Consider the following 11,606-nt stretch of genomic DNA (forward strand, 5'->3'; position numbering starts at 1 on the left):
TAAATTTGGTCGTAGATGGTAGATCACCCTTCTGAAATGCGTTTCAAATTGGTTGACCTGGGTCTTAGATCGTGGTTCTGGGACGATCTGTGTATGAAAAGAATTGGAACCACTGCCTTACCCTTGCATGATCGTAAGAGGCGACTGATAGGGTCTTAACACTGGTTTTGCAGTAACTCTGTGATTCCAGCAGGTATGCAAATTTTGATTCCATACCTCATGTTTTTATTTCGATGTAAACGAGATGTGGAACCAAAATTTGGAACTTTTTACATTATTTTACTAAATTTCAAAAAGTGTTTCATGCAATAGAACACACATTGAACTTGGGATAGGAGAAGGTGACCACCTGTATATAGATATGCTTTTGTAATGTTTAAAGTTTCATCGTGATCACATTAGACAACATTGTAATGTTGTAGGGCTTTTTGTGTCACAGCGTTTACAATACATATTTTCCAGTTCGTCTTACATGTGGATCGGTGAGAAGTGAGCAGTTAGCAGATGCAGCAGTTACAGCAGTTAACTGCTACAATTGTCAACACTTACTCTAGTTAAAAGAAAAATACAATTGTACATAAAAGGGAGATTGATAACAAAGAATTCCTCGGAATTACATCCCCTTGCGATTAGCGGTTCACTTAAACGAAAGTAGGAGATTTCAATTAGTAAAATGGCATTGAAAAGAGTTTAATAGTTTCGTATGTGTCCCGGGCAATTAATTTATATATATGGCGTATATGCATCTTACTTGCATATATATTCAAGTAGCTATTATCATTATAATAGAGCAAAGGAAACGTAAAAAAGAAGAAACAAAATATTTGACAAGGAACCAAATGAGTGGGGGGGGGGTCAAAGTCGAGCCTGAACGTAAAATGGCGAGTTTTGGTGTCGGGGTCCGGTCCCGCAACAGTAGAAGAAACTAGGATGCCACCGGGTGGCCGTTGTAGAGAGGGTGGATGCCCACCACGCCCGGGTGTTGGCCGTCCTGGGTAAGGTCTGGTTTATATTTTCATTTTTCTAACATACATCCGGGCGTGGTGGGCGTCCACCCTCTCTACAACGGCAACCCGGTGGCACCCAAGTTTCTTCTGTTGTTGCGGGAAAGGACCCCGACACCAAAACTCGCCATTTTACGCTCAGGCCCGAGTTTGACACACGCTCACGAAAAAAAAAACAGACTTTACCCGGGGTGGCCGCTATGCCGGGTCCGCATGCATGGACCCCCTTAACAACGCCCACCCGGTGCCATCCCAGTTTCTTCTACGGTTACGTCCAGGTAATCTACTGCTGGAGGCGAAATAGCGTTTTTGAGCGTTCCTGACCTAACACCTAAGTCCACCCTTGCTCGGAAACCAGACCTTACCCAGGACGGCCAACACCTGGGCGTGGTGGGCATCCACCCTCTCTACAACGGCCACCCGGTGGCATCCTAGTTTCTTCTACTGTTGCGGGACCGGACCCCGACACCAAAACTCGCCATTTTACGTTCAGGCTCGACTTTGACCCACCCCCACTCATTTGGTTCCTTGTCAAATATTTTGTTTCTTCTTTTTTACGTTTCCTTTGCTCTATTATAATGATAATAGCTACTTGAATATATATGCAAGTAAGATGCATATACGCCATATATATAAATTAATTGCCCGGGACACATACGAAACTATTAAACTCTTTTCAATGCCATTTTACTAATTGAAATCTCCTACTTTCGTTTAAGTGAACCGCTAATCACAAGGGTATGTAATTCCGAGGAATTCTTTGTTATCAATCTCCCTTTTATGTACAAATGTATTTTTCTATTAACTAGAGTAAGTGTTGACAATTGTAGCAGTTAACTGCTGTAACTGCTGCAACTGCTAACTGCTCACTTCTCACCGATCCACATGTAAGACGAACTGGAAAATATGTATTGTAAACGCTGTGACACAAAAAGCCCTACAACATTACAATGTTGTCTAATGTGATCACGATGAAACTTTAAACATTACAAAAGCATATCTATATACAGGTGGTCACCTTCTCCTATCCCAAGTTCAATGTGTGTTCTATTGCATGAAACACTTTTTGAAATTTAGTAAAATAATGTAAAAAGTTCCAAATTTTGGTTCCACATCTCGTTTACATCGAAATAAAAACATGAGGTATGGAATCAAAATTTGCATACCTGCTGGAATCACAGAGTTACTGCAAAACCAAGTGTTAAGACCCTATCAGTCGCCTCTTACGATCATGCAAGGGTAAGGCAGTGGTTCCAATTCTTTTCATACACAGATCGTCCCAGAACCACGATCTCAGACCCAGGTCAACCAATTTGAAACGCATTTCAGAAGGGTGATCTACCATCTACGACCAAATTTAGATGATTGGTCTACGGTCTGCGACCCGGATCAACCAATTTTCATTGTAATCAATAGGGTTGCTCTACAATCTACGAGCCAAGTCAGCCAATTTTCAATGTAATTTAGATGTTTGATCTACGATAAATAACCCATGTCACCAATTCTGTACGTATTTCAGATTGCTGATCTACGATATACGACCCTGGTCAACAAAGTAGCATTTTGTGTCTATCTACGATTTACAAGCTACGCACCAACTTCACATACCTTATTATTAAACCTATCGCTAAGCGAATCTCTGGCAGATCTAAAGCAGATATCATTCACCAGGGAAACTATGAATATGAAACACTAACCATTTATGTTTTCATTGTAAGCTACGAGAAGTTCAGTTAGAAACAAACAATTACAATAAGAAAGGTAAGTCCAAACCATAAACATCCAAAGAGACCTATTCAAAACGTTACAATAATGTCTCTACTACATCCAACATGTCGTGTCCTTTTGAATATTTAGATGTTTTGTACACAGCACATTTGATGCATAACAGATATTATCAGCAAAAATATCCACACCGTTGAAGTTAAAATAGTTCGATTTTACTAACCATTGTCTCTGTTATTTATCTTTTTATCAACAATATGTATGATTATCTATACGAGGAAAATGTTGTAGTTTTTTTTCTTTGGAAGAGATAAAAATATTTCTGCTATTGTTTGCTGACGACACAGTTCTTTTTCCGTATACTGAAAACGGTTTGCAGTTATCACTAGATAAATTATATATGTATTGCCAAAAATGGGGAATTACTGATTGCCCTGAACAATCAGTTATTACGATATGTAAAAAGGGTAACAGAAAAGAAAATGATGTATTTATGTAAAACAACCGGAGTCTTAAAATTGTCGATAAATTTACTTATTTAGGTATAACAATTTCATCTAATGGTAGCTTTGTTTTCTTTTAAGCTCAAAAATCATTGTCAGAGATAGCTATGAAAGGTCTATACTCTCTAAACTCTCTCTTCGATAATTTGCTTATGGAATTATCTGAAAAATTACAATTGTTTATTTCTATGATCATGTTTATTCTTAACTATGCATCAGAAGTCTGGGGTCTACATAATTCACCCGATATAGAACGTGTTCACAAAAGTTTTTTAAACAACTACTAGGTGTAAGACAACAAACATCAAATGCTGCTGTATATGGTGAATTTGGAAGAGTACCTTTATTGGTGTTACGTAAAGTACGCATAGTCAAGTGCTGGTATCGAATTGTTCAGCAACCACACTCATTGTTATACAATTTGTTGATGATGTAAGACGGAAATAGAAATTTTGTTAATAAATGGTCTATTGATGTAAACTATCTATTGCAAACATTAAGGTTTCGAAATGTTTTTGATAAACCAAATGAAATTGATCTTAACAGTGTTATACAACCTATCGTTAATCAGAAATTGAAAATTCAACAGAACTAGATACATAAAATACGATCAAAGACAATTTTAAGCTGAAAAATACCTTAGTTGTGTTAAAAATTCAAATTACAGAATAGCTGTCTCACGATTCATGTGCTCTGCTCACAGGCTTATGATAGAGGAAGGTAGATTTAGAAATATTGATAGAGATCAAAGAATTTGTTTAAAATATAATATGAATGCAGTTGAAACAGAGTTCCATTTTTACTTGTTTGTCCCTACTACAGAGAACTAAGACAGGAAAACCTACCAAAATATTACTGCTCTTGGCCTAATTTACAAAAATTCAGAACTCTAAGGAACAACAGTCAGCACAAAGTTAAAAACAGATTAGTTAAGTATATACATTGTATATCTAGCAAATATATTACGTAAAAGAACAAATGGTTACTTAATGTCACACTTTAAGGATATTACTTCATAAAATTAGCATATATTCTTTACTATATGTTTTATGTGGTATTGTGAATATATGTTAAATATCAAATACATTAATTAGTTATGATGTAATACTGTTGTATTTGTACAGATTACTTATTATACATTCTTTAATGTACTGTTCTCGTGTACAATTTTACCGCCAGTTTAGTTCGTGGCGATGGACAAAGTATAATGTTTATGCCTTAATAAATTAATCTTGTAAATCTTGAAATAAAAATAAAAACGAAACTATAGAACACCTGATACGAAACAGATCAATTTTTATGTGTTTATAGACATATTTGAGCTAAATACTTTTTAAAACATTGTCATGAATAGAGTTTGGTAACTTTATTTTACAGATTCAAAAAGGTTACCATGCAGTGAAAATGTATCACTTAAGTTAAACCTCTCTGACTGGTAGAACCATTCCTTTCTTAGATGGCAAAGAACTCTTACAAAGTTGGAGTCATATGGCCTCTAAGTGTTAACAAGATTTTTCATAGATTTGACCTGGTGACCTAGTTTTTTTTTACTTCATATCACCTAGTTTTAAACTTGGCAAAGAATTCATCAAACTAAACATTAATACCAAGTTTTTTGAAGATAGGGTCATAAATTTAGCCTCACGTGTGTAAACAAGCTTCTTCTTTGATTCACCGTGGGACCTTGTTTTTTTTCACCAAATATAATCCAACTAATTTAAACTTCGCATAAGAATCATAACGATAAACATTCTTACCAAGTTTCATGAAGATCAGGTACCAAATATGGCCTCTAGGGTTTTGACAAGTTGTTCCTCTGATTTGATCTGTTGACCTTGTTTATGATCAAGTTTCTTACTTTAAGTTTGTGTTAAATCAAAGCATAATTAAAACATTTACGGCTGAAAGGACAAAATATACATTTTGTCTCCTTCAGGGGCAGTTACTTTAAACCCCATGAAGGAATCTAGTTGGTTTTCGAAAAGAGCCTAGATCTGATTGTGCCTTAAGTTGTGTGTACGTGTTGTTACAACAAAATGTAAAATGTCACTGTCATGCTTACCAGGTTGTAATTAACAAATGGTGGCTCTCTCAGGGGTAAATCAGAGGCCGTAACGCTTGAACCTATGACGGGATCTGACGGATTCATCAAGGCATCCAAGATCTATTGTTGTTAAAGATATTTAGCAAGTTTGCATCGAATCAAACCGTGAATGAAGTCTCTATATGGCTGCAAAAGCCAAAATAGCAAATTTTGGCCCTTTAAGTGTCCATAAATGGTGAAACTCTTGATAGGATTAAGTCAGTTTTTGAAAGAAACAGAGATGTTATGCCAATACAGGTTGTATGCAAGTATGATTAAACTCGAATGTGCTCTCTAGTGTGTTTACAAACCAAAATTATAACAAGTTTAGGCCTTTGAAGGTGCTATAACGCTGGAAATCATGATGTGATCTGGCCAGTTTCCGACAGTTAATAAGATGTAATGCCAGTACAAGTTGTGTAAAACTTTGCTTATAATCGATTGCATATTGCGGTCTCTATCATGTTTCAGAGGAACGACTGACGGACGACTGACGAAGGGCGATCACATAAGCTCACATTGTCAGTACGTAATAGGTGACCTGAAAATGAAAATATCTAGCAAAACATGACATAACATGATGAACGCCATGCCTTACATTTTTACTAGTGGCGTTCACTCGTGAAAGATATTTCAATCTTACACTAAAACGTACACATTTCCTTACTGTTAATTTTGTGTGCGTATATACTGATCTAACAATAAAATATAAGATGAACTTAAGCGGAACTGTAAGCTAGTGGGGGAAAATCGGAGCCTTTAATTTTAACGTGTGCTAAGTCGCAAAAGTGTAAAAACTACAAACTGCTGTCAATCAGATCAGCGTGAAGACAACAAAAACAAATTATGAAATTAACTGCATTTTCTCAGACCTGTTAAAGACTGCTAATTCCTCATTCTTGTTCACAAGGATCTTCTGAGAAAAAATCAATGAGTCCATCACATGCGCCACCTAACTTTGATCTGAGCTCCGCCATCGCTGTTTCACTGATCCCTTTCATGCCGAGACTTTGTAACCATGCAAACCAACTTCCCTTAGAGACATTTCCCTGAAATGAATGATTGTGTTTATTTCCTTACTTAATGATATTTTTGTAGTCGCTACTGCTTTGCTTACGCCATTTAAAATATTTTATATACCAGTAGTAAGATAGGAAAGTATTGCTTGTACAGTTAATTCACTGCACTGCAGTTGTACTCGCCTAAATAACAAAGAAAACAGCTTACGGCTGGTAACGGTAGATAAAAAAACAGTTTCAGTTTTAGACCTCATTATAAGTAATATAATTGAACAGCGGTCTATCTGTATATTAACTAAACGTATTTACGTATGTTTGGTAAGTAATCCGCTAAAATTCAAAAATAACGATGCGTAGTTTCGAAACGAAGCAAATACCTCTTTTCAAGTTCTATTACTAAAGCAAACTTGCCTCAACCACCTCAACAATATTTTGTTGAATGAAATGCATTAAGGCTGACAAAGGCAAGCGTTTTTTTTTATTTTTATTATTTCGTGCTGTACAGACTGACAGACACATTATCATATAAATCCTAACCCAAAAGGGCAAAAAATAACATTGTTACATACTATGTAAGACATCCATTTTGCTGCGACTGAGCCTGCTGCAACACCGGTAGCAGTAAATCCAAATGCATTGAGAAGCAGTGGAGATGCTGCAACGGCACCAGCAACGGCTGCAAAACAAGCCGTTTTCTTGCTAACCAGCCAGGAGTCTGAAAAGCAGAAAGCTTGTCTATTACTTTTATCACGTTATATTCATAAAGCTCTCTTTACCTTATACAGCTCCTTAACAATGATAATTATATTTCAGATATGTTTTCTTTCAATTTCAATAAACAGAATGGACCCTGTCTATATCATAAAAGTTGATTTTAAATGTGTAATTCATTGTCATTTGGCATTTACTCTGTAGAGTACATGAAAAGATAAACTGACCACTAGACTGGTAATAAATATTCCATCCCTTGATTCATCATGTATTTTGCCAAGTCTACACGTATTATCGTATCTAATGGTATTTGTACTCTTTAGTGCTTAACAGTAATTTTTAAAAATGTTTCCTTTGTTTACATTCAAACATTATGAATGACAGTTCCTCCCTTGTTTAATGCAGCATCAAAAACATGTATCTAAAATATCAAGGGAAAGGCTTGATATAAAAGTGGTTTCCAAATCTTTCAAAATATCATTGTGCCAACTTATTTTACTAGTATATGAAAGTTTTGTTTATATCAATCATTGATTTCAGAGATTATTATACATGTGTATCCAAAGATAGGCAACAACTGCCTCTAATATGTATAAAGCAGGTAATACTAGGTCACCTCCCCACCCCCTCGCCCCACCCCAGTACAAGTCAGGTCCATATACATATAGTTTGTGTAATCTACAACTGAGTGTATACAATAAATATTAGTATCTCAAGTGGCATTTTCATATGAGGAAATTGTATGATGTTTAAAGCTTCTAGCCTAAATAGGAATCAACTGATTGTCCACCAATACAATATGTTGAAGAATTCGAACCAATACTGGAACATACTAAAATTGTTAATTGAGATAGACTGGGAAACTTCACATAACACTTTCAGGCAGTGAATCAATAGATATGATCATGGTTATTAAAAATGGACGAAACCAAGCTATTCAAGAAGGTTAGACGTCAAGAGATTGTGTTGTGTCACCCTTTTGGAAAAGAATCCTGACAGGGAGTGACCGGGTGAGGCTACAAAACTTCACATGTTGATAATAGATATTGATGGAAAATAAAAAAAAAAACATGAAGAAAAATAGTTAGTGGGGATGCTGCATAATCGGTGGGAGGTGACTGGGCGGGGGAGACTGTTAGGGGAAGGGTAAAACTTTGCAAATTGATAAATATTCATGGAAAGGTTGACAAAAATAAAGTAAGGAATGAAAATTCTTTTTAGGGTGTGGGGATGGGAGGGTGAGGGGTGTGACCAAGGCGGTGGGGTGACCGGGTGTTGATACACAACTTCCCGTGTTTACAATCGATGTTCATGAGAAAAATGAAAGAAGTTTAATGAAATGTTACCAGTTGGTAAGTTTTTTATGTACAAATACAATGTATGTTGATTTTTCAGCAATAAAGGGCAATAACTCTCTGAAGTTACGAAATAGGTCCTCACGAAATTGTGTGTGCACTTCCACATTATGGTGATCTAAATCAGTTTAAGTTTCATAGTTCTCGGTCAAATATATCAAAAATCAATAAGCAGAAATTGCCATGTTTAAAGTATCCTATATAGTTAATACTTGAAAATTCCAAGGGCCATAACTCTGGGGTGTTACTTAAACGATCTGACTGAAACTTGAAGAGCCGCATAACCCGATAGCGATGAACATGTATATGAAGTTTTATTTAAATATTCCCTACCACTTCCTAGATATGGCTCCGGACGGATGGACGGAAGGACGCGCGGACGGACGGACAACACCGAAACTAAATATCTCCGCCTTCGGCGGGGGATGACAAGACGACATACAGAATACTGTTTACAACAAAGTCTTACGAATACAGCATTACATTATCCTTCTTAAGATGCCTACAAAAATACAGCACCATCGAAATATCAAAACTTTCCAAAACCAACAAAAACATTACGATGTCATAATTCTACGCAAGACATTAGGCAATGTTGTCTGGGTTAAATAGATTTATTCAGATAAAACCATTGAATTACATAAAGTAAACACTAAGTATTTCATTGTTTGAACATTTACCTTCTTCACATGTTGGAATATTGTGGTTCCAGTTATCAGGCCCGTCTTTTCTAATAATATGACATCCGCTTGGCCTGTACCCAGTGTCACAGTCCAGAATACATCTCACGCCATCTTTGTATTCCACCCGCCACTTTCCATTTGCTGCCTTTCCGTTGTCTGAATAATAGACCTACTTGTTAACAAAAGAAGTAAATGGTCTCGCAATACTACACATCCAATGGTATCATCTGACGTAAAAAATAACAAAAGAAGCGAAAACTAGTATTAAAAGTAATTATCTAAATACTAACACCGCAATTGATTCAGTTCATTAGTTAACTGCATTGTGATGCTTCTGGACCTTTCAAACATGATATGAAATATATAGAGGATATTTGTTTGTTTCGGTGTAAGATCGAAATTTATTACATACTCGTTTCTATTCCCCGTTAAGTTACACTGGTACCGGAAACTTTAATATTTTTCCATACACTGACGCCTGAATTTCATATCGGGTGCGTGACGTAATTCAGTGTGTGTTGTTGCACTATTTTTTTCTATTTAGTTCAGTATTGTCAATCCTATTAAGGCTAATAACAAATTTATGATATTTACATTATATTTATATGTGTAGATGCGTATGTAATAAAAGGTTATTATCTTTGCATCGGGAAATATGCACTCGTTCTTCAGCGGAAGAATATTGCGCTCCTAAAGTCGCGCAATATTTCCGCTGAAGAACTCGTGCATATTTCCCGATACAAAGCTAATAACCTATAAATATTTCACCGAGTGAACACTATAATGCAATATTGTCACGAGTGGCGCAGCCACGAGTGAAAATATAAATTATGGTGTTCACGAGTGAAACATATTTCGATCTTTCAGTGAAACAAACAAATATTCTATTTATTTTATGCATTTTTAATGTTTTAAACCAAATTATATTCAGTTTGTCCGCGCAACATCACGTGCATCGCATCATAACATCATAGTGTCGTGACGTCAGGATGTCATTGTAGAAAAAACTATAAATAGTTCTATTACGTTTCCCGATTTCTTTTACATTTCATTATGATAAAATGTAAATATTTATGATCCTTTTATTATTTTTATACATCTTTACCTTTACTGAAGAATATTTTGCAAGGAAATTCCTATCATTTATAATTCATATCATTTCGCATTCAAATGTGGTTCCGTACCAGTGAAAAATAAAAATGATATTTTCACTGTTTGAAACAGTGTTTAGATCTATATCAATTTTATTTCACTGGTAAATTTCAGTATATCACAGAAGAAAAGCGCGTAGCTACCTTTACGCAAATACGCTGCTGCGTAGTGAAAATCTGGCAACCATACACAATTAATTGGCTAGTGTCATGCAACGGAGATGGCTTCATACACTATCACTTGCTTACTTCATATTGTGTTTGAAGTACAGTAAACTCCGGTTTTAGCGAACTCATCGGGATAAGCAAGTGCGTTCTCGTTATAACCTGAGTTTGTAATAAAAATAAAGCGAACCTGTTTCCTATAGACATTATTTGTATAGCAAAACTGATTTATATGATTAGTTGATTTAACTTCCATTGAAATTCGCCAATTGTCTTTGTAGTTTTATAACAATTTAGGTACAGTTTTGCAATTTATCTCATAATCCTATTATCTGATTGCTTATTTTGTAATAATCCTGACCATGTGAAATATTACAATCATACGCTGTCTAGGAGGAAATTTCTATCACAAAATTATAATACAGTGTTAACAATTAATAAAATGTTGGTTGAGAATCAGAAAAAAATTACATTTTCAAGGCTAAAAAGCTTTTGAATACGACTTTTTGTATAACAATGCAGACGTAATTTGTCTCGCATAATACTTTATCTTTAGCTGAGCGCGAAACTATTGTAACGGTATATAAATAAAAAAATAAGATATAATAGCTTCACGCTCAGCCTTTGATATCATAGATAAAATAGCCAAAAGCACCATTTGCGGTTCTCAGATGAAAAAAAAATATCATGGGGAGGGTACCAAGACCCCTACGCATTACCTCTGCTTACTATGAAGAATGCCCTAGCTACGCGCCTGGAAGAACATAAAATGAATAAGGTTATTTAAGATACATTTTATAGAGCAATAACTTTGCTTAAAACATTGTCATGACGTCACTCCTTTGTACTCGCAGTACTGTATTTTTAATATTGGACTGCTTTCAATTGGACTCCCACGAGGAGTCCAATATTATTTTAATATTGGAATATTGGACTGTTTATTTAATATTCGACTGCACGAGAAAAACGATTAAGGTTTAGGAGAATATCACCAAAACACAGAAATATTTTATAAACGAATAACATCGTTACCAATATTTTACTTAACCATTACATGTTCTGCCGTACTGTCCCGTACTGAAAATATTCTGAAAAAGTTGTCCCCCTTTGAAAATGAATGCCATTTGTAAAGAAATAAAAATAAACAATTGCTGAAAACTGTGTTCCACTTAATTATGTAAAAATTCAACACTCGCATGCGATTGCA

The sequence above is a fragment of the Mercenaria mercenaria genome, chromosome 17, assembly GCF_021730395.1.
Source record: "Mercenaria mercenaria strain notata chromosome 17, MADL_Memer_1, whole genome shotgun sequence".
NCBI lineage: Eukaryota > Metazoa > Mollusca > Bivalvia > Venerida > Veneridae > Mercenaria > Mercenaria mercenaria.